Consider the following 21702-nt stretch of genomic DNA (forward strand, 5'->3'; position numbering starts at 1 on the left):
GCAGAGAACAAGTCAGACTCCCTAAAGCACAGGGGCTCTCATCCCATTCCTGCTCTTAAAGAGACAGCTCCTGCCACCAACCCCACTAAGTGACAGGAAGCTCCCTGGGGTCCAAGGTCACAGCAGCCTCAGGTGAGGTACAGTGAGAATAAGATGGGCTGGAACTCACCCTTCATCCCTCACCTTAGAGGAGGGGGCTTCCTCCAATGGGGGTTCTCCTGCCCCTTAGAAAAGGACCTGGAAGGAAGAAGTTCCAGCATCTGGCAGTCTGGTGGAGCACTGGGGGAGGGCTATCCAGGGGTATAATATCCTAACTTCTTTTACTTAAATTGTGTGTTGTGCTTGGAGGAGGGATTGGCAGCAGTTTTGGGAGATCTTAAGTCCTCTTCCAGGCCACTTGTGGCTGTTGACTTGGTCTGAGGGTCAACAGAAGATGTTGACATGACCAAGGTCCTAAAGTAAGGGTGGAGCTGTTAGGCCTTAGACCATGACCTCTTCCTCGTCATGTCCATCTTGCCCTAGAGAGACTGGGAACTGGCTCCTGAGCACCAGGCCAGACCTCCCTAGCTCAGGCTCTTCCCAAGAGTGCTAGGAGCCTGGGACTTCACAGTGGGCCTTGGGCTGGGGGACTGCCTCCCACTCCGGACAAGGCCCACTGCACTGCACATGGCTCCTTTCTCCCTCTCCTGCCCCTCCTCCTCCTCATGGCATTCCTTCCGGCTGGGGTCTGTGCAGGCCCCCACATGGTCCCTGTTGGGGTGCATCCTCCCCCCAATTCCGCCTTTTTAGACAGAGAGACTTTTGTCTGGGGGCTGGATGTAGAACAAGGCGCCTTTGAGTGGCTGGCGGAGGATTGGGGTCATGGGGAGGGGCAGGGCCAGGAAAGGGTGGCTCTGTGCTGGCCACCAGCTGGACTCCAGGCGACCCCCAACACTATCATAGGGGTGGGGAGGAGGGCTGCAGGAACCAGGCCAAGGAGAGGGTACTATCAGGAGGGTGGAGTGCAGGACAAGGAAAGGGGGTTTGGAGGTGAAGCCTCTGCTGGGGGCTGTCTGCTGGGGGCAAGGAGAACAGGACCTCCCCCCCTTCTCAGCAGGGAGGCAGGAATGTTCACCCAGCTACATGGCTTTCTTTATGTGATTCCCTCAGGCAATTTCTCAATCCCATGCCCTAGACTGGGATAAGGTCTCCTGCTACTCCCATTCAAAAGGGTCCAATCCCTGTAAGGAGTGAAGGGGGCACTCAGAGAACGTGGGGCTCAGTCAAAACGGGAAATGCTGGGAGGGGGTGCGGTGGAGATAGAAACAGAGGAAAGCGGGGCCTGATGGGGATTCCAGTCCAGCTCAGGGGTCTTTGTGTCTAGGCAGGTAGCATCTCTTGCCCAAATAGTTCAAGATTGTAATGTCCCTGGGAAGACCCCTTCCCTTCCGTGGTCTTTTGGGAGTGGAGTGGTGTCTCCCTCTGCCGGGAAGTCTGGAAACTACAAGCATCAGAGAGCAATAAGGGCGGAGTGCACTGTGGCTAACTAAGAAGGCGTGCCCTGTCCTTCACCTGTGCCAGAGTCTGCAAACTCAGATTCCAAAGATGCCAGGCAGGAATCATGAACGAGTGCAGCAGGACGGGCGTGAGATTATAAGGTACAGTGGCAACTGGGCAAACAGGAGAACTATTGTCCTGCCTAAAGGGTAGCCACTAAAAAGACTGGAGCAAGCTCACATGGATAGAGAGAAGTACTTCCCAGATAACTTGTTAAGGGAAAAAAGTAAGATGCAGTGAAGTGTGCTACCAGTTGTGAATGGGGAATCAATGTATATGCATATACATTAATGAATAAAATATTGTTGCTTCTGAGGAGGTAGACTGGGAGGCTGCAGGATGGGGTGGAAGAAACACTCACTTATATATCCTGAAAAAGTATTACCTTGGAAAAAAAGTTTGATTAAAAAATTAAAGGATAGACTTTACACAGTTTCAGCCAATTACTACTATATTTTCAATAGGTATAAGAAACCTGAATATTTATGTGGAGTTACCAATATTAAAAATTGAATCAGATTATTTTAAAAATTACGCAGGTCAAACAGAACACATCTGAGGGCCAGTCTCAGTCTGGAAGACCACCAATTAGAGACTTTGTCAACTTCATTTCCTAAATTAAAAAAATATATATTTTCACCCAAGGATATGCTTATTTATTTTAGAGAAAGAGTGGAAGGGAGAAAAAGAGAGAGGGAGAGAAACGTCAACGTGAGAGACAAACATCCACGAAACATCCATCACTTGCCTCCTACACGCCCCTACTGGAGACCTAACCCACAACCCAGGCATGTGCCCTGACCAAGAATCAAACCCAAGACCTTTTGGTTTATGGGACGATGCTCCATAAAACTAAGCCACAGCAGCCAGGACTCCTGGATCTTAATCACTGTGGTTTTGAATTTGGATATCCAGGTGTTTATGGGACTTATACCCAATCCAGGCCAACCATAGCTTCCTCCGAGGGCTGGACTGGAATGTGCCACAACGAAGAGTGAGCTGGGCTCAGGCTGGGGCTTATGGCTGGGAGGGATAGGACCAGAGACTCTGCCCCGTGTATGGGTGAAGGTGTTCACAATGGGACCTTTGGGAGGGTCTTCAGGGAGTCGGGTGAGTGCAGTCCCTTGCACCATATTGGGGGTTGGACTCTTTCAGGGTGGGTTCTCTAGGTCAAATTTGACTTTAGTCTTATTAAAGTGTGTCCACTTATTTATTTATGTACATGTTTATATATAAATATGTTATATATATTTATTATATTGTATATATAATAATGTTACTTGAACTAGTTCTCTTTCATTTTGCTTTTGAAATCCTTTGGCCCTGAAGAACCTGTCGAAGCTGTGATTGGCTGCAGTTTTTCAGTATCCTGGGAATCCTTTCTAAATGAGAAAAACCAAACCCACAGAGTTTCTGAACATCACAAAGTTTTCAGGAATGTTGCATAAAAATATAAAAGTAAGACCATAGGGCAGGGATGTCAAACTCATTTTCACCAGGGGCCACATAAGCATCCCGGTTGCCTTCAGAAGGCCGAATGTAATTTTAGGATTGTATAAATGTTACTCCTTAACTAGGGGCAAGGAGCTCAGCACTGCTGCTCAGTAGAAACAAGGTGCCAGGCAGGATAAAACAAGGTGGAGGGCCGGATTTGGCCCTGAGGCCTTGTGTTTGCCACCTGTGCCATAAGGCGTTTTGTAGTCACTGAATCAAAGTTATATTAATTTTGGTTTTTAATATTCAGGGGTCAATAATTTTAATTTCATTTTTTTAATTCCTCACCTGAAGATATGTTAATGTTTACTGATTTTTTTTTAACAGTGAGAGGAAGGGAGAGAGAGAGAAGCATCTATGTGAGAGAGAAACATCGATCAGCTGTCTCCTGTACACGTCCTAACATGGGTTGAATCTGAAACCTAGGTATGTGCCCTGACTCTATTGAGATCTATGGGGATCAAACTCGCAACTTTTGGTGTACAGGACAGCATTCCAACCAACTAAGTCACCTGGCCAGGGCTATTGTTCTTTTAAGGCTATGAATGTTGCCACATGTTACAGAATGGACCAGTGGGGGCGGGGGGGATAAAATACTATTACCAAATGGACCCCATTCTCCCGGGGTCCCCCTGTACTAGGTTTGCCTTGCCTGCCACCAGTGAATTATGGCTCTCAGTGTCAGAGATTAGTGAAAAGGAAAGGAATTATTTATTCAAAAGTTATACAGACTTATAGTAATGACTTAATATCTTCATTAAAATCCTAAAGTCCCTTAAAATACCCACAAACACACACAGTCCTTCCTTCCACCCTTTGCCCAGTCTGGGGTACCGTATCTCAGGAAAAAAATAGAAGTTCATGGCTCAGGTAGGCCATGGTTCTTTCCAGTATTCTGTGCTTGGCTGGCAGGCCTCCTGAGGCTCCCAGCACCATCAGCTGTGTCACTGCGATCTCCAGTTCTTAATCCAAACCTGTGTGGCATCTTCTCCTGGCCCACCAGCAGTAGTCCTTTCACCCCCTCCCTTCCCACAGCGTCTCTTGCATTCTTCCAAACTTCTAAGAGAGAGCTCTACATCACTGCTACATCTTGCTTGCTGGCTTCCTAAACTGCGTGGCAAAGGAAGCCCCAAAGCCTCATCGTTCCCCCTCTGCATGGCTGCGGTGCCTGGGTTTAAATCCAAGTGCCAGTCTTCTTCTGCATCCCCACTTCTGACTCCTCCCACAATTGGCTACACCTGCCAGCATTCCCATATTTTTCCAGCTTTTCTGGGTTGCATGGTGGGTCCAGGCAGGTGTGGCCCCAGGGCAAGAAGTGAGTCATCTGCAAACTCTCACTCAGGCACTATAACCAGGGGGAGTTGCCTTCCAGTTACATACTGGGTGGAAGTCACTCCCATCTCCCTGGCTCAAAGCTTGGCTGCAGCTATTTAACATATCCATGAGACCAGTCAAAAGTTATAGATATGTTAAATGACCATTCCTAGGTTATTTGCAAAACTGTTGCTATACAGATCAACTCTCAATGGCCCTGCTCCATGTGTCCCATCCCCCAGTTCAGACTTGTGGGGGTGAGGACATCCTATATATATTTTTTAATATTTCCTGGACACCCTGAGCTCTGGACCCCATTACAAATCCCTCTTTGTGGGGCCCCCTGGCTGCACCCTGTTATACACAGGCTCCTGGTAATTTCATAGGCCCTAAATGGGCTAGGCTGGAGTGTGGGAGCCAGAGGCACCCTCACCCATGAGAGGGGTTCTGGTTGGGCCAGTTCCCCACCTTCCCAGGTGGAGACTGAGAGTCCAGGTTGGTGGGTTGGGGAGGTATGGTTACAGCAATACTCCAAACTCCTACTTCCTGGGCAAGATAGGGACAGAGAGACCCATGGGCAGACAAGTATGGCCTCCTGGGGTTCTAGAACTGCTCCCTGTGGCCTCTGTATTCAGCACCTGTGAAAGAAGAGTGGGTGCTGGTGTTGACAGGAGAGACCTGGTTCTTCTTGCTGACACATGTAAAGAATCAGCAATAGATCAGTACATCTATTAGCATTTAATCAGTTTATTAGTGACCTGTTCCCATGGAAGAGAATGGAACTAGCTAGAGTGGGGGGTGAAAGGCAAAGTTTCAGGGCAAAGCAGGGTGGCAAAAGAGTGGCTGAAAACCAAGGTGTCCCGAGAGCCAAGAGCGCCAAGAGCACCCCGAGCCTCCGAGAAAGAGAGAGAGAGAGAGAGAGAGAGAGAGAGAGAGAGAGAGAGAGAGAGAGAGAGAGAGAGAGGGAGAGGGAGAGAGAGAGAGTCTTTTGTTCTGAGGACTTATATAGTTAGTGGGATAGGAGGAAAAAAAGGTTACATATTGATTAACAGGTGAATGTGGTGTCAGCTTTCCTGGGGGAATGTGACCACCCAAACTTAGGTGTATGTGGGGGGTCTGTTAGCTCCAATCCTTATCTTGCTCCAGACTCCATTTGTTCATCTTGTTATAAAACGAATACATAACAGGAGGCAGTTAATTAAAATTGGGGCACTTTCCTAAAGTTACTTATGGGCTCTTTCTGCAAGCATCAGGGACTCCCTCATAAAACAGATAGTGACCAGAGGTAGACAGTTAAACAAAGTTGTTTTATGGGCTGCTTCTTTGGGCACCGGGGACCCACTCCCGAATTCCAGTCCCTGAGATGAAAGCACAGTTTCGAGGCTTTCTTTCCCAGGTAGTGAAAATGCTACATAGAATTTCAAGGACTTCCATTCTTTCTTGCTATCATAGTGTTTCTAGTGATGTTGGAACACCTGGCAATATTATCGCACCAGGCTCAGGACTGCTGAGTTAGTGTAAGAAACATGTCTCCTTCCTCCTCCCTTCCTCGGTTTACTGTTTAATCTACCTAAGTGGTAAAAGACATTGCCTGGCAACCAGGATGCTAGATGCTGGTCAGTAACAGCAGTGCAGTCTCAGAGTTCTTCCTGTGCTGTCTCCTGCCCCACTGGCAGGTGGCCCAGTCCCGCCACTTTGGGGTAGTGTGGCTGTGAACTTCCAGGAGCCACTTGAAGTGCCACACAGGATGGCCTACGCTCTACTGGCCCCTTGAGCTCTGCCCTCTGTGCTGCTTTGATGTCATCGCCCACCAAGAGAAGCTGGAAATGTTGGTTTTTATGATGTTACCTCCTGGTTTTTAAATGTTGGTAAGTGACTTGGTAAATGTTGGTAATTCCTTTGACACCTTGTGGCCCAATGGTTGGATAAGGCCCCGGGGATACTGGTTTGAGTCCTCCATTTTAGGCACTAGGCAAGCTGGAGGAGGTTCAGCTCCACCCACCCCCAACACTGTCACTCTGTTCCAGCCTTTTTCTATTCCCGGAACACTCCAGTCATGTTTCTGCCTCAGGGCCTTTGCAACAGCTGCTCCCTCTATCTGGAATTTTTTTCCACAGGTCAGTGGGGCTCATTCTGTTACATTCTTCAAGTCTTGGCTTAAATGCCACCTTGTCACATGGCCTTCCCTGGCCACCCTATTTAAAATCAAAACCACACTCCGCTCTTTCTATTCCCTTATTGTGGTAGGCAGTTAGACAGACATGAGCAGAGCAAGGATGATGGGGCAGAAAGCCCCAGGGTGCCTAACAACTGGGAAAACAAGGATTTCACCCCCAGGATGACCTGTCCTCCCCTAGCATATCGCTGGTCCTGCTGTTTGGACTCCTCAAACTTTCATATTGTTGGTCATGCTATTTAGAATTCCTGACCTTTCCTCCTTAGAGATAACATCTAGGCCTCAGTTGTTTTTCAGCTCCAGGCCCAGAAAAGCAGTAAAACTGGGTGGATGATGCCAGTGTTACCAGACAGGGGCCTGGCCCTGAGTGGATCTGTCTAGGACCATTTGTAGCGTGTGGGTTCTTGACTTTGTGTAGGAAAAATTCGACAACATGAGTCCAGGTGACTATGAGGATACATTTTTTTTTAAAGCTGGGGACATTGAAACAAGGAAGAGCTTAGATGGAAGAAGCAACAGGAGAGCCTAGATGGAGCTGCCTTAGCTCACTGCAAAGTCAGAGAAAAGGGGGCTTTGGGGATAGGTCCAGGGGATCAGCCTGGGACAAGCTGCCAGCTGCCCACTGCCTAGAGTTGAGGAGACCTGTGCCTGTGGGGAAGGAAGGGAGAAGAAGAAAGGAAAGGGAATGGCATGGGCTGCTCCCCAGGAGAGCGAATACTTTGGGTCCTTTGTGTTGAGGCTTTTATCTCTTTATTTTATTGATTAGAGGAGGTCTCAGGGGAAGGTTTCAGTAGAATATGGATCAGTTCTCCAGGTATGCTCTTCCTGGGTCATGGTCTCCACTGATTGGTCAGTGGCAGGGCAGGGCGGTCTTTAGTTGAAGTTGGTTCTGCTGTTGCCCACCTGGTTTTGCTGGTTTTTGGGGCCTGGAGCTGACATACAACTGAGGCTTAGATATTATCTCCAGGGAGGTGACCTTTTGTGTCTGGCTGTAAATTGCTCAGTCACTGTGTTCAGCTGTCTACCTCAGATTCCCTGTTCCACTTGCCGAGGAATTTTCCTAGCTTCTCATTACCCAGCCTCACCAGGACCAGCTGCATTGACCCACTTGGCTCCAACCAATCAGGGGAGAGCATAATCCTGAAAGGACATACCTGGAAAGCCGTTGAATATTCTATTGAGATACTCCCCTGAGACCTCTCCTAAAATCTCCACCCTTAAAAGCCCTTAGGATGGAGAGGAGAACCAAGATGGCAGCGTAGGTAGACACACTGCGCCTCCTCGCACAACCAGAACTGACAGAAAATCGAACCGAAAGGAAGTCTGACACCAAGTAGATAAAAAAGAAACATACATCCAGACTGGTAGGAGGGGCGGAGATGGGCACCGGGGCAGAGAGGACTCACGTGGCCGTGGCAGGACCAAGACTGGCGGAGTGTGGGATGAACAGGGCAGGCAGTCTGACCACCAGCAGACCCTGTGGCCCCACATTCACACACAGATAAACCGAGAGGGCCGGACTCAGAGTGGCGGAGAACGGGGCAGGCAGAGCAGTGGGTAGCACCCCGTGGCCCGACACTCACGCACAGATAAACTGGGACGAACGGCGGGGAGCAAAGCAGACCGCGTAACCCAGGGCTCCAGCGCGGGGAAATAAAGCCTCAAACCTCTGATTGAAAATGCCAGGGGAGGTTGGGGAGGCAGCAGGAGAGACTCCCAGCCTCACGGGAGAGGTCGTTGGAGAGACCCACAGGGGCCTAGAGTGTGCACAAGCCCACCCACTCAGGAACCAGCACCAGGGGGGCTCAATTTGACTGTGGGTAGCGGAGGGAGTGACTGAAATCCAGTGGAGAGTGGAGCAGGCGCCATTGCTCCCTCTCGGCCCCTCCCCCAGGTACAGCATCACAGCGCTGCGACCAGCGTTACCCCGCCCTGGTGAACACCTAAGGCTCCGCCCCTTTAAGTAACAGACGCACCAAGACAAAAAAAAAAAAAAAAGGCCCAAATGACAGAACACTTCAAAGCTCCAGAAAAAATACAACTAAGGGAGGAAGAGATAGCCAACCTATCAGATGCACAGTTCAAAACACTGGTTATTAAGACGCTCATGGAATTGGTTGAATTTGGTCGAAAACTAGATGAAAAAAAGAAGGCTATGCTAAGAGAGAGAAAGGAAAATGTACAGGGAACCAATAGTGATGAGAAGGAAACTGGGATCCAAATCAATGGTGTGGACCAGAAGGAAGAAAGAAACATCCAACCAGAAAAGAATGAAGAAACAAGAACTTGGAAAAATGAGGAGAGGCTTAGGATCCTCCAGGACATCTTGAAACGTTCCAACATCCGAATTATAGGGGTGCCAGAAGGAGAAGAGGAAGAACAAAAAATTGAAAACTTATTTGAACAAATAATGAAGGAGAAATTCCCCAGTCTGGCAAAGGAAATAGACTTCCAGGAAGTCCAGGAAGCTCAGAGAGTCCCAAAGAAGCTGGACCCAAGGAGGAACACCCCAAGGCACATCATAATTACATTACCCAAGATTAAACAGGAGAGAATCTTAGAAGCAGCAAGAGAAAAGGACACAGTTACCTACAAAGGAGTTCCCATAAGACTGTCAGATGATTTCTCCAAAGAGACCTTACAGGCAAGAAGGAACTGGCAAGAAGTATTCCAAGTCATGAAAGGCAAGGGCCTACATCCAAGATTACTGTATCCAGCAAAGCTATCATTTAGAATGGAAGGGCAGATAAAGAGCTTCTCAGATAAGGTCAAGTTAAAGGAGTTCATCATCACCAAGCCCTTATTATATGAAATGTTAAAGGGACTTCTCTAAGAAAAAGAAGATAAAAAATATGAACAGTAAAAATGACAGCAAACTCACAGTTATTAACAACCACACCTAAAACCAAAACAAAAGAAAACTAAGCAAACAACTAGAACAGAAACAGAACCACAGAAATGGAGATCACATGGAGGGTTATCAATAGGGGATTGGGAGGGGGAGAGAGGGGGGGAAAGTACAGAGAACAAATAGCATAAATGATAGGTGGAAAATAGACAGGGGGAGGGTAAGAATAGTATAGGAAATGTAGAAGCCAAAGACCTTATAAGTATGACCCATGGACATGAACTCTAGGGGGGGAATGTGGGAGGGAGGGGGTGGGCAGGATGGAGTTGAGTGAAGGGGCGGAAATGGGACAACTGTAATAGTATAATCAATAAATATATCAAAAAAAATTATTGAATTATGTGACTTTAAAACCCAGGCTTAGGCCCTGGCCTGTGTGGCTCAGTGGATTGCCAGCCTGCAAACCAAAAGGGTCACTGGTTCAGTTCCCGGTCAGGGCACAAGCCTGGGTTGCAGGCCAGGTCCCCCGTAGGAGGTGAGTGAGAGGCAACCACACACTGATGCTCTCTTCCTCTTCTTCTCCCTCCCTTCCTCTCTCCCTAAAAATAAATAAATAAAATCTTTTTAAAAAAAGCCCTTAGGATGCAGGACCCATCAAGCTCTTCCTCTTAGTAGTGTGTTGGATCCTTTCCCCTCCCCCTCTGCTTTCTCCCAGGCGAGTTTCCCATGCCTCTCCTAAGATCTAAGGGGCTCTTCTCTTGCCTCTGTAACTTTTTTACCAAGCCCATTTCTCCTACCACTTGCTTCTTCTACCTCTGTGACTTTCTAAATAAACTTTCTCTTATAGTTTGAATCTTGGCTCTAAATTCTTTCTTAGCCAGAACTCAAGTACAGAGGTTGCTGAACCAAGGCCCACTCTGACTCCACCGATCTAATACGTCGTGCTGTCACAAGTAACCAGGTTCTTGGTGATCGCCAAAGAGTTGAACCAAACCCACAGAGAGTTTATAGCAGAAAGAGAGAGAGCAGATTTATTATGCAATAGTACACTCCACAGAACATGGGAGCAGGCCAACTCTGAGCAGAGACTGACCTCAGGGGCTGAAGGGATTCAATTCTTATAGGGCGGATCCTTCCTGGCTAGTTTAGGCGGGGTTTTATTGTGCATGTACAAGTAGTTGTATTACTTTAAGCTACTGCACATGTGGTCTCCCATGATTTTCCTTGATTGGCCACCGGGAAAAGGGATCACACAATGTTAATTTATTATAATGCTATTATAATGAAGCAAGGGTCATGCAGCATCTTCTGCACAGGTGCATTCATGATTCACCATGATTCAGCACTTTTCCAGAAAGTGGGAACAACTGGTCTTGGGACAGGGTCTCTATCCTGTATCCACGTCGTTTATCTTAGCACTGGGGCACCTCCAGAATTTTCTCCTTCCTGACTATCCCTGCCTCAGTGCCATTCTTGCTGCCACCAACAGTATAACTTATCAATCTTCAAAGCATTTTCTAGGAAACTTCTCTTTGCTTTCTTGATTTGCAGCTTCCCCTGCTAGCATGTCATCTCCTCCTGAGCAGAATGAAATGCTCCCTTTCTCTGATGGCCTGCAGGCTAATAGCGCATGCTGTAGCTATGCTAATTTTACCAGGAGCATTCTTGCTTGAGGCTGAGCAGCCCCCTTGTCAGCAAAGGGGTAGGGAAATACACACACAGTAATGACTATTTTTCAAAGTTTCACAGGAGTCTCTGTAACAGGACTCAGACAAGGTGGAGGAGAGTATCCAAGGGTTGAGGGTGTCAAAGGGACTGAGAAATTTCACACTGTTCCTTGGATCCTTTTTGATGCTTACCTGTCTATTTGTCTACCTGTCTACTTGTCTACCTGTCTACGAACAACCCCTACCCTTTGCCTAGCTCCTTCTCCATTCCCTTAATAAAGGATGCCTGGAATTCAAACTCTCTTAAGATAAATTTGAAAATCAGTTCTCCTATCTTCTCAAGCTAGACCTTCTGGATCAATAAACCTTTCCTTGCTCCAAACTCTGATCTATTGAATATTGGCCTTTCTTTTTGAGACAGATTAGTAAAAAGCTGGGAAAAATCCTTGACAAGTAAAATGAGGAAAACTGAGACAGATGGTTAGACAAATGGCCAAACAATTTACAGCCAGCTAAACAATTGCAAGGTCTTATCTTCCCTAACCAAGGACACTTAGGAGTAAATGGTTTACACATTCCAGACCATGTGGGGATGGGGGAGAGGGAGACCTGCCTTAGTTCTGCTGGTCCCTTTCCAGTGACATTCTTTGAAGGTGAAACTGACCAGAAAAGTACTTTGATCCTTCTCTACAGTTCACTTGGACTCATCAGCTATCAAAAGAAATACCTGGAAGGCTGCTGAATAGTTTGTTGAGACCCTCCCCTAAGATCTCCCCTAAAATTCCTGCCTTTGGAAAACGAATAAAAACTCTTAAGACAAAGGATGCCAGTGCATACTCTCCCGTGGACATGACCTGCCTCCCCCACTTCTTTCCTCAGGCATGTATCTTTGTTTTCTTTTTCCCACTAGTCTTGTAACCAGGAGAGCAGAGGGCAACAGCAGCTTGTCCCTGGCTAAGACCCTGATCTTTTCTCCAGGGGCCCTCCTTTTGTCTAACTTTTCAGTGAGCCGAAAAGCAGCTCTGCCTAGGATCACTCCTGTTACTGTGCTTTTGCTTCTTCCATCCTAAGTCCTTCCTTTATTTTACTGTCCCTAAGCTTTAATAAATCTACTCTCAAAATCACCTGGACTTGTGTCTTGAAATCTTTCCTGCACAAGCGTGAGACAAACCCTCACATGCCAGAGCATGCCAGGGCAGACCTGCCTTGATCCCAGTTCCTTTCTGGTGACATTTTGAAGCATCAGGCACACAAACCTCGGGCTTGTAACACTCCCAAGGATTTTCATCTAAATTATAGAACAATGCCTGGCACATAGCAGGTTCTCATGAAGTAGTTGTTAATAAAAGTACTCTCATCCCTCTCAACACCATCATGGTGTCACAGGTGGGCACAGGTAACCAGATTCTTGGTGATCGTGGACAAAGAATTGATCTGAACACACAGAGTTTATTGCAGAAAGAAAGAGAGCAGATCTATTAAGCGGTAGTACACTCCACAGAACACGGGAGCGGGCCAACTCTGAGCAGAGATTGACCTCAGGGGCTAGAGGGATTCTATTCTTATAGGACCAATATTTCCTGGCTAGTTTAGGCGGGGTTTCAGTAACCATGTGCAAGAAGTTGTATTACTTTAAATCTACTGCGCATGTGGTCTCCCATGATTTTCCTTGATTGGCCACTGGGGAAGGGGGTCCCACAATGTTAATTGATTATAATGCTATTATAATGAAGCAGGGATCATTCATGATTCGCCATGATTCAGCACTTTTCCAGAAAGTGGGGACAACCAGTCTTAGAACAGTGTCTCTGTCCTGTATCAATGTCCTATGTCTTAGCCATGGGGTACCTACTTCCAGAGTTTCCTCCTTCCTGACTATCTCCTGACTCAACTTTTCCCCTGAGAGGCATGGTTCCCAAAAATCTTTTTGGGGTTGTTGAAAGTCAGAGATCATTCTTCCGTAATTTCTTCCAGCTTAGGTGGGATAGTGGCCCCTACCTATTGAGAACCACGGAATTCTCACCCTATTCTATCCAAAGGTTGAAGAGGAACTCCTGAGGCCATCATGGATGCTGTATGTTGGTCAGCTTCAGCATCACTCTCAGGGGTTGGTTGGAAACCCTGCAGCATCATCAATTTGATATGGAGCTGCTTAGTCTAGAAGACACAAATTTAACAAGTAAATTAAACAAACAAGGTCCTACAAATAATAAGAACAGCAATGTTATTAAGGGACCTAAGAGGAGTAGTAGTCACATTAAGCTAGGGAACCAGGAGGTCAAGGTATCCCTAATTCCTTGGCCCTGTTGATTATATTTATGTAGCCATTCTGCCTGTTCATATATTTTCCTCATGTTAGTTTCAACCATTCCAGAGTTATTTACATAGGTGTGGCTGGTTTTATTGATAGCAACACAACCACACCTTGTTCTGCTAGAAGATTGTCAAGGGCAAAGCGGTTATCCATGACTACATTTGCCAGTGAGCCTACTGATCATGATAGTCCAGCTAGAGTATTGGCAGTATTTTTGGAGACTTTTCTATAATCTTACTGAGTTTGCTTAGGGTGGCCTGATGGTAGGCAAAGCCTCCCCAGGAGGCTGCAGCAACTATAGTGGTAGCAGCTCCAGCTACTACTAGACCAAAAGCTCATTTTCTTCTGCTGAAAGATGGACTTCCAAGATGCTGTGTTTTGTTTATAATGGTAAGGTCTTGAGGTGCCAAGGTCTCTAAGGTACAGTCACCCCCATGTTAAGGGTCACTGAGATGTGTATAAACTATAGCATCTTGAAGTTCTGAATGATCTGTTAGCCAGTTATTGGGCGTCCCACACAGCCAGACAACGCCCAGGGATGCTGCAATGACTGTGGCATTGGTGGAGTTGTATTTGTTAAGGAGGGTGCATGGCAAGGGGGAAAGGCAATCCTAAAGGGGGCCTAAATTATCTCCCCAATCTTCCCCTCTTACAGGTAGTGGTAGAAATTTTGCAAATACTCCTTGAAGGGGTTGGTTTAATTTCCAACTAACACATTTTGAAGTATCATTGGTATCTGCATTATGGCTTTTGTCAAAGTAGCAATGGGTACCATTAGGAATGCAATTAGAATCATAATTCGGGTAGCATACTATATGTGGCCAATTCAAAGATTTGAAAATTTCTCCCTTAGAAGCATTCTGTAGAAAGCTGGAACTTGAAAGAGAGGCCAGGGCTTCAAATGGGTTAATGGCCCTGGTAAGAGTATTATTATAACATCAGGTGCATTCTATAGTACTGTCGCATTTAAGAGAGGTACTGGAGTAATTAAATGACTTCAATTCTAGTGGAGTCATACGGAAGCACAAAGGAGGGTTCTGCTCTTATTGGTGAACCATTTGTTGTCAGGGTTTTCAAATGGTTGGTTTAGCAAGTCAGTCCTGCTGGAGTGAGTAAGATTAATGTCTGAGCAGGGATGGGTCAAATCTGGGGATGACTCTGTAGGCATTAAGGAGGCTGGATTTAAGGTATCACAGGTCTTTACAGTCAAAGACTGTATAGGGGAAGAGCCTGATATTTGGTCAGTCTATCTCCTGTTAGCTTTCCTTTCTAATAGTCCTTGTACCTGATATGGAGTTAAGACCTCTAATTTCTGCCCGAGAATTAACTTAGCAGCTTCCTCAGTTAGCATGGCTGCAGCTGCAACTGCTCTTAGACACGGAGGCCACCTGGTTGCTACAGTGTCCAGTATTTTAAAGAAATATGCAACCGGCTGAGGTTCATTCCCCAGTCATTGGACTAAGACCCTTAAAGCTATTCCTTGCTTCTCTGCTATGTATAGAGAGAAAGGCTTATTTAAGTCAGGGATGCCTAAGCTTGGGAACTCGACTAGGGCCTGCCTGATTTTATTAAAAGCCTGATAACATTCCTTTTTGCATATAATGAGTTCAGTGTCTGGTCCCTTAGTAGCTTTGTACAAAGGTTTGGCAATTAGTCCAAAGTTGGGGATCCAAATCCTACAGAATCCTGCCAAATCCTACAGAATTGTTGCTAAAAAGGAGCGAAGCTGCTGTTTAGTAGCAGGTGGAGTTAACTTAGTAATGGCTTTAATTCTCTCCTGTGATAATTGCCTAAAACCAGGAGTCAAAATATACCCTAAATAGTTTACTTTTTGTTTGGTAATCTGAGCCTTCTTTGATACCTGATATCCTCTTTCAGCTAGGAAATTCAGAGTCTGGGTGGTACTTTGATCAGAAGCCTTCTTGGAGGGGCTGCAGATTAGTATGTCATCTACATATTGTAAAATGGCTCCACCTTGTAACTATAATTCTCTAAGATCCTTTTCTAATACTCTAGCAAAGAGGTGGGGACTGACCCTGAACCTTGCAGCAGCACAGTCCAAGTGTATAGGGGATGTATCATCGTCTCTGGATCAGTCTACTCAAAAGCAAACGGATACTGAAAGTCAGGATGCAAAGGGATGCAGAAGAAGGCATCTTTCAAATCTAACACTGAATACCACTGAGTATAATCAGGTACCTCTGAGAGAAAGGTATGAGGGTTAGCTACTATTGGATGTAAAGGGACTACTGCTTCATTGACTAATCTTAGATCCTGGAATAGCCTATACTCTCTGGTGCGTGTTACTACTGGTAAGATGGGAGTGTTGCAAGGAGACTGAGAAGGAACTATGAGCCCATGTTGTATAGATTTAGTTATGGTAAACTGTAACCCTTCTAAAGCCTCCCTCTTATTAAGATACTGCTTCCTGTGAGGATAAATCTGACCTGGGTAAACTTTAATTGGATTTTAACCAGTAGAGCAGTCTTCACTCTTCCCAGAATCTCTGACTCCCAAATTAGCGGGTTTACTGCATCCAGAACTGAACTTGGGATCTCCTCCTGGTTTCAGCTCCTACTGATTATTGTGACCTTGCTTAACTCAAGTGGCTCTTCAGGGAACAAGATGGTTCCCATTAGGGCTAAAAGGTCCCAGCCTAACAGAGGGATAGGGCACTCAGGAGCAGCCAAAAAGGAGTCTTTGAATATTTGACTCTGAAATTGGCAAGTGATAGGGAATGTATGGAAGTAGACCTTAAGTTTTCCTTTGATCCCCACTATTTTAGCTGATTTGGAGGAAAGAGATCCAGGGTAAGAGTTAAGGACAGAGTAAGTGGCCCCAGTATCAACAAGAAAGTTGACTTTCTTACCTGCCACATCCAGAGTTACCTGAGACTCATTGGTAGAGATGGGAATATGAGTATTCCCTGGGGCCAACTTGTTCTCCAGGCACCCTCAGTCCTCGAGAGTAACCATGGCCTTGGGTGATGACCCCTTTCCACTCTGGGAATGGGGGCAGTGCCAGGAGTTGGAACTGATGTTCTTGCATAGATGACAGTGTCCCAGAGGTGGTCAAGTGCAGTTCTTTGCCCAGGGTTCAGGGTGCTTGCACTTATAACAGGTCTGATCCTTTCACCCCTGATTCTTTTGAGACCTTCCCAAGCTCCCCTGATGGGGCTGGTTTCTGCCAAAAGTGCTATTAATGGCTAGCGCTACTAAAGGCTAGCTACTAAAGAAGCTCAGCTTGCTTCTCCATTTTCTTCTTTCCCTGTTTTCTTTCCTTGAAATCTCTGTTGTTGAAGACTGAAAAGGCTGTATCCATGAGCTGTTCGAGGGGGTCTGTGGGCCCATTTGTAATTTCTGAAGTTGTAGGCTAAATGGAGGCAGTCTGGCTTCCTCACCCAGGTATCTGGGTAACTAAGGGGAGCAGTGTTCCCATAACCTTGAATGGGCCTGATAAGTAGTGTTCTCATAGGCTTGAGTGGACTTGCGTGTGCAGAATTATGCTATGTTATATAATTTTCTGGTTTTGTTTGCCTCCAGTACTTAAGCAGGTAGGGGCTCTCTGCTGGGTGCCACAACATTTGCCATGCTGGGGAGCAAGGGCCACGACATGTACCATATAAGGGGGCAGGTGACATGCAGTGTGCCACACAGAGACATGCAGGGGGACACTCAGCTTGCAGCGTTCATGGCTCGCCCACCTGTGAATAAAGGCATGTCAAGCATCCCCACGGCTCTGCGCATTTTCTTCTGTCTCCCCGAAGCTAGAGTGTACCTGCCAGGCCTTGACAGGCTGCAACACAGAAGCTTTCTGTGAATATCAAGGATGGACTGGCTTATAAAATGCTGGCTGATCAAGATTCGACATTCTAAGGAGGACAGATCCTTATACAAGTTCGTATATTTTCACAAGGCTTCTACTAGTCTGTTTCTGAAGAGAGCCAGGTCTCCTTCCTTGCCCTGGGTGATTTCCCTAATGTTTTCATAATTTACAGGTTTCTTGATGCAGTTTGTCATTCCTGCCAGTAGGCAATTTATCATTGCATCCCTACTCCTGATTCCCACCTGAGTATAGTATCCCCAGTCAGGATCTTGGTCTGGGATGGCTTGGGTGGCAGGCTGGTTAGTGCCAGGGTTCTAGGTATGCAGCTGGTCTGCATGTTTACAAGCCTCCTCCCACATTCGCTGTTTCTCATCTGGGGATCAGCAGGTGGTCAGAATTATGTACAAATCCCTCCATGACATGCTGAAGGCTAAAGAGTCGGGAAATTACTAGTGAAATGCAAAGGGTCCTCCAAAAAACACCCTAGCCTGTCTTTACATTGTTGTAAATCAGTTCTATAGATGGGCACTTGCACCCTTATAGTGCCTTCAGCGCCTGCTACCTCCCTGAAGAGTAGGAGTGTAGGAGTAGTAGGAAGATAAGAAGCACCATTCCTAGTATGTCCTGCTGGGATGAGTTCTTTCTCAGCTGGGCTTTGAGTTGTCCATAGCGTGAGGTGGTGGAGAGGTTGATCCCTCTAAGGTAGGGACAGAGACTCCCAAACTCTGGGGTTCCCTTAATCTCCCTTGAGAGATAGGTGGGGAATAAGGAGGGTATCTTCTAATTGATCAACACTTGGGCCTGAGGTTCTGTCAGGGTGGGGCCAGAGCAAAATGAGGGATCTCAGGACAGAGCCATAAATGCCTGCACGCAAGGAATTTTGGGCCATTTTCCTTCCCTCCAGAAGAATAGATCTAACTGTAGGATAGTATTATAATTCCTGTTCCCATTTTCAGGCCATATCTCTCTGTCCCCTAATTTATATTGGGGCCAAACAGTGTTACAAAAGAAAACTAATCTCTTCCTTTTAAATTTTTAGGGTCAAATTTATCCCAATTGCTAAGAATGCAACCCAATGGTGATTGGGAAGGGATGGAAGGTGTGGCTCCCATCTCAACTGCAGTGATCCTAAAGAGAAGGAAAAAAAAACCCACAGAGACTCCTTTGCAATCTAGAGGCATCTCTCTTTGCTTGCCTCAGGAGCTTTCCTCGTGGGCCACAGGGCATCCCCCGGGATCCCACTGACCTTCCAGACGTCCCTGGTGAAAGAAATCCTAGTGAGTGTCAGCTGACACAAATCTAAAAGACTTAAGAGGATCGCCACAGTCTAGTTTTGTTTCTTTTTCTATCCTTAATTCAGAGGTTTCTAGTTCCCTGGACACCATTAGCATAATTCATGGTCCTATTGAGTGTCCAGGCTGCAAAGAACTGTTGGGAGGGAACCAGTCCAGCATCCTTGAGCAGTTGCCTATAATCCTGACGACCCCAGACCCACTGCTCTACCCAAGTAGCCTAAGTACATTTCCATTCCTGTATTCTCCATGTACCGAGACCCTCACCTTCCTGTAAGCCTTCAGGTCTGGGGCAAAGGATGTGTCTTGCTAGCAAAATAGTTTCTGGCCCTGTAAACAACCAAGAAGGGCATGAAGATGACCTTATTATAAAATGACTCTTTTCCAAATCACAAAGAGGACACTTGGGTATTCTTCTACCTAATTTTTCCAGAGCTTTAAGAAATTGTACCTGAGTCTAGAATTTCCACAGAAGGGACCTCAAGAGGTGTCTGAAGGTCCCCTCCTTTGCACTGGAGGTGGACCTCACAGCGGGATGACGGACTGAGAGGGGAAATTAAAATACCCCTCTAGGGGCAAGTAAACCACCTGAGAATTTCAAATTCAACTAATTGGGTAAGAGTGGTTCCATGTGGCCATTTCTGGTAACAAATGACCAGTAGGCGCCTGTTAAGTGGCTCTGTCCAATGTTGCTGCTTACAATGATAGTATATACAGGCCAAAGTTGGGAGTGACCCATTCCTGCAACTATAGTTAGCAATGGGACTATTAGTGACCCCAAAATAGATATTCTGGGTACAAATACAGCAGGAACCCTTCCTACACAAAAGGCAAGTGGGGTACAGGTGCAGGTATAAAGGCCAAAAGTCAGCCGGGGAGGACAAGCCTAAAAAACTATCTGTGGGCCTGACAAGGAGACTGCAAAGGAAGTCATAGCACAGGAGAGGTGGTGACTGATATCCCGTATCAAACTATGCCTATGAGGGAGCAGCCTTGGGGTGGGGCAGTGTCTTGTGGTTTTCAGTGTGCTTGACCGGGGTGCAGACATTGTCTTGCACCTGGTGGGGGCTGAGGCTAACCCCGTTCTGCATCCCGGTTATCCTATCACGGGTGTCTTCAAGTGGTGGGCACCCTTGCGGCTTTTAACTGGCCGACCCGTGCCCGCAATTTACCGGCCGACCTTCTGTCAGAGAACATCAGACTCACCAAAACGGAATAGATGGCAATGAGTGCCAGGGCAGCAAAGGGGCTTACCACTCCGGTGTCTTCTCCTGGCTGGCTCGCCAAAAACTGTCGCAGGTGGGCACAGGTGACCAGGTTCTTGGTGATTGTGGACAAAGAACTGAACTGAATGCAGAGAGAGTTTATAGCAGAAAGAGAGAGAGAGAGCAGATTTATTAAGCGATAGTACACTCCACAGAACATGGGAGCAGGCCAACTCTGAGCAGAGACTGACCTCAGAGGCTGAAAGGATTCAATTCTTATAGGGCGGATCCTTCCTGGCTAGTTTAGGCGGGGTTTTATTGTGCATGTACAAGTAGTTGTATTACTTTAAGCTACTGCACATGTGGTGTCCCATGATTTGGCCACCAGGGAATAGCATTATTATAATGCTATTATAATGAAACAGGGGTCATATAGCATCTTCTGTGCAGGTGCATTCATGATTCACCATGACTCAGAGCTTTTCCAGAAAGTGGGGACAACTGGTCTCAGGACAGGTGTGTGGACATTTTCTTGCACCTGGTCAGGGCTAAGGTGTCCCCCCACCTGTCCTGTATCCATGTCCTTTATCTTAGCCCTGGGGCACCTCCCCAGTTTCCTCCTTCCTGACTATCCCTGCTTTAGTGCAGGCCTTGCTGGAGCTGAGGTAGGAGGGGTGGTGAGGACAGAGCTACTAATAGGGGGCAGGTGGGCATGAAGGAGTAAAGTTTCTGACAGGCCTGGACTAGTTTCCTCATCACTGAGGGAGGAGAATTGGGGTCTTGGGGTCTTGGGTTTGAGTGGGAATTACAGGAAAGGAGCAGGCAAGCTACATGTCTGGGATGGGGGCTGATGGGTCAAGGGGGGAGCCCTGCAGCCTTCTCCTAGTCTGCCTTAGTCACTAAGACAAAGATCTCAAACTGGTGGCCCCAGGGTCAAACCCAGCTATTGTATATGTTTCCTTTGGTTCATAAAGTGTTGCAAAAATTCATAGTTGCTAACATTTAAACATCGGGATATTTCAACAAAACAAGCTGCATCTCCAGCTTCTCTTAGAAGACCTGTCCTAATTGGGCTCCATTTCCCTTTGGGGGCAGTTTTTGGAAGGGCAGGTTCATCTGCCCAGAGTGACCAAGGCCCCATCTTTGTCTGTTTTGAAGCTTCATGATAGGGAGCAAGGAAGAGGGACTCACAGCGGCTCTGGCCTCAGGCCTGGCCTGGTCGTCTCCCATCTCAGACCTACCTTTTAACTACGTGGGCATGGTACAGCACAGACCCTGGACAGTTGCTCCTCGGATATTATCAGGGTGGGGTTTATGCAGGAAAGATTCCCAGATCCGTCATCAGGCCTGCCCGTGGTCAGGGAAAAGGCACAATTAAGGAAAAGCTTGGTGTATTTTCTGACTCTTTCTGGAAAACACTTTGACAGGCAAAGCAACAGAGAAGACTGTCTTTGGAAATACTCATACAAAAAGAATCAGGAGATTCTGAGATGCAAGAAACTCAGAAAAAAATAACATAGATACAGGCAGACATAAAGTAAATGAGACAAAACACTAAGAACTGGTGAATCTCTGCAAAGGGTATTTGGGTTCATTATACTGTGCTGTTTATGTAACTTTTCTATAGTTCAAAAAATTCAAAATGAAAGTTAGAGAAAATCAATGAAAGGTTTTAAATTAAAGTTAACACAAAATAAATTACAAGATAAAAAACAACAGTAAAAATAGAGGAAAAAGTAAATTCAGGATTGGGTAACTTAAAAGTTAAGTAAACAATTTTATTGAGCTTAGGAAATAATATATTTATGTACATCATATATATTATATATTAATTATAATATATATTTTTTCCTTTTAGATAAAAGCCTGCATTCTCTCTTGCCCTTCAATAATGTCGTCCTTTTCCTCCCCTTGGATCAGTTGCCAGTCTCTGACCCCTCATGCGTCTTCCTAGGGGTGGGTGCCTTCCCCTGCCTGGCTGCCCAGCCTCAGCCTGGGGTCCCCACTCTGTGGCTGGTGCTAGGGCTGGCA

General features: G+C 46.5%; 2 long non-coding RNA genes across 2 annotated transcripts in view; one reads left to right on the top strand and one right to left on the bottom strand.

Annotated features, from left to right (window-relative positions):
• The first annotated feature begins 16 nt into the window (after positions 1-16).
• Positions 17-21702, top strand: part of LOC123478425 (uncharacterized) — a 42521-nt gene continuing 20835 nt past the window's right edge. The window contains exons 1-2 of the long non-coding RNA XR_006653626.2: positions 17-132; positions 3358-3456. This is a non-coding gene — a long non-coding RNA (uncharacterized lncRNA). The remainder of the gene's footprint in view (positions 133-3357; positions 3457-21702) is intronic.
• On the bottom strand, positions 9663-19916 carry LOC139440384 (uncharacterized). Its single transcript, XR_011650606.1, has 3 exons — positions 19721-19916; positions 13059-13192; positions 9663-9967 (listed from the first exon to the last, which is right to left on the bottom strand). It is a non-coding gene; the product is annotated as an uncharacterized lncRNA (long non-coding RNA).

The sequence above is a fragment of the Desmodus rotundus genome, chromosome 12 (genome assembly GCF_022682495.2).
Source record: "Desmodus rotundus isolate HL8 chromosome 12, HLdesRot8A.1, whole genome shotgun sequence".
In the NCBI taxonomy this organism is placed as follows: Eukaryota; Metazoa; Chordata; class Mammalia; order Chiroptera; family Phyllostomidae; genus Desmodus; species Desmodus rotundus.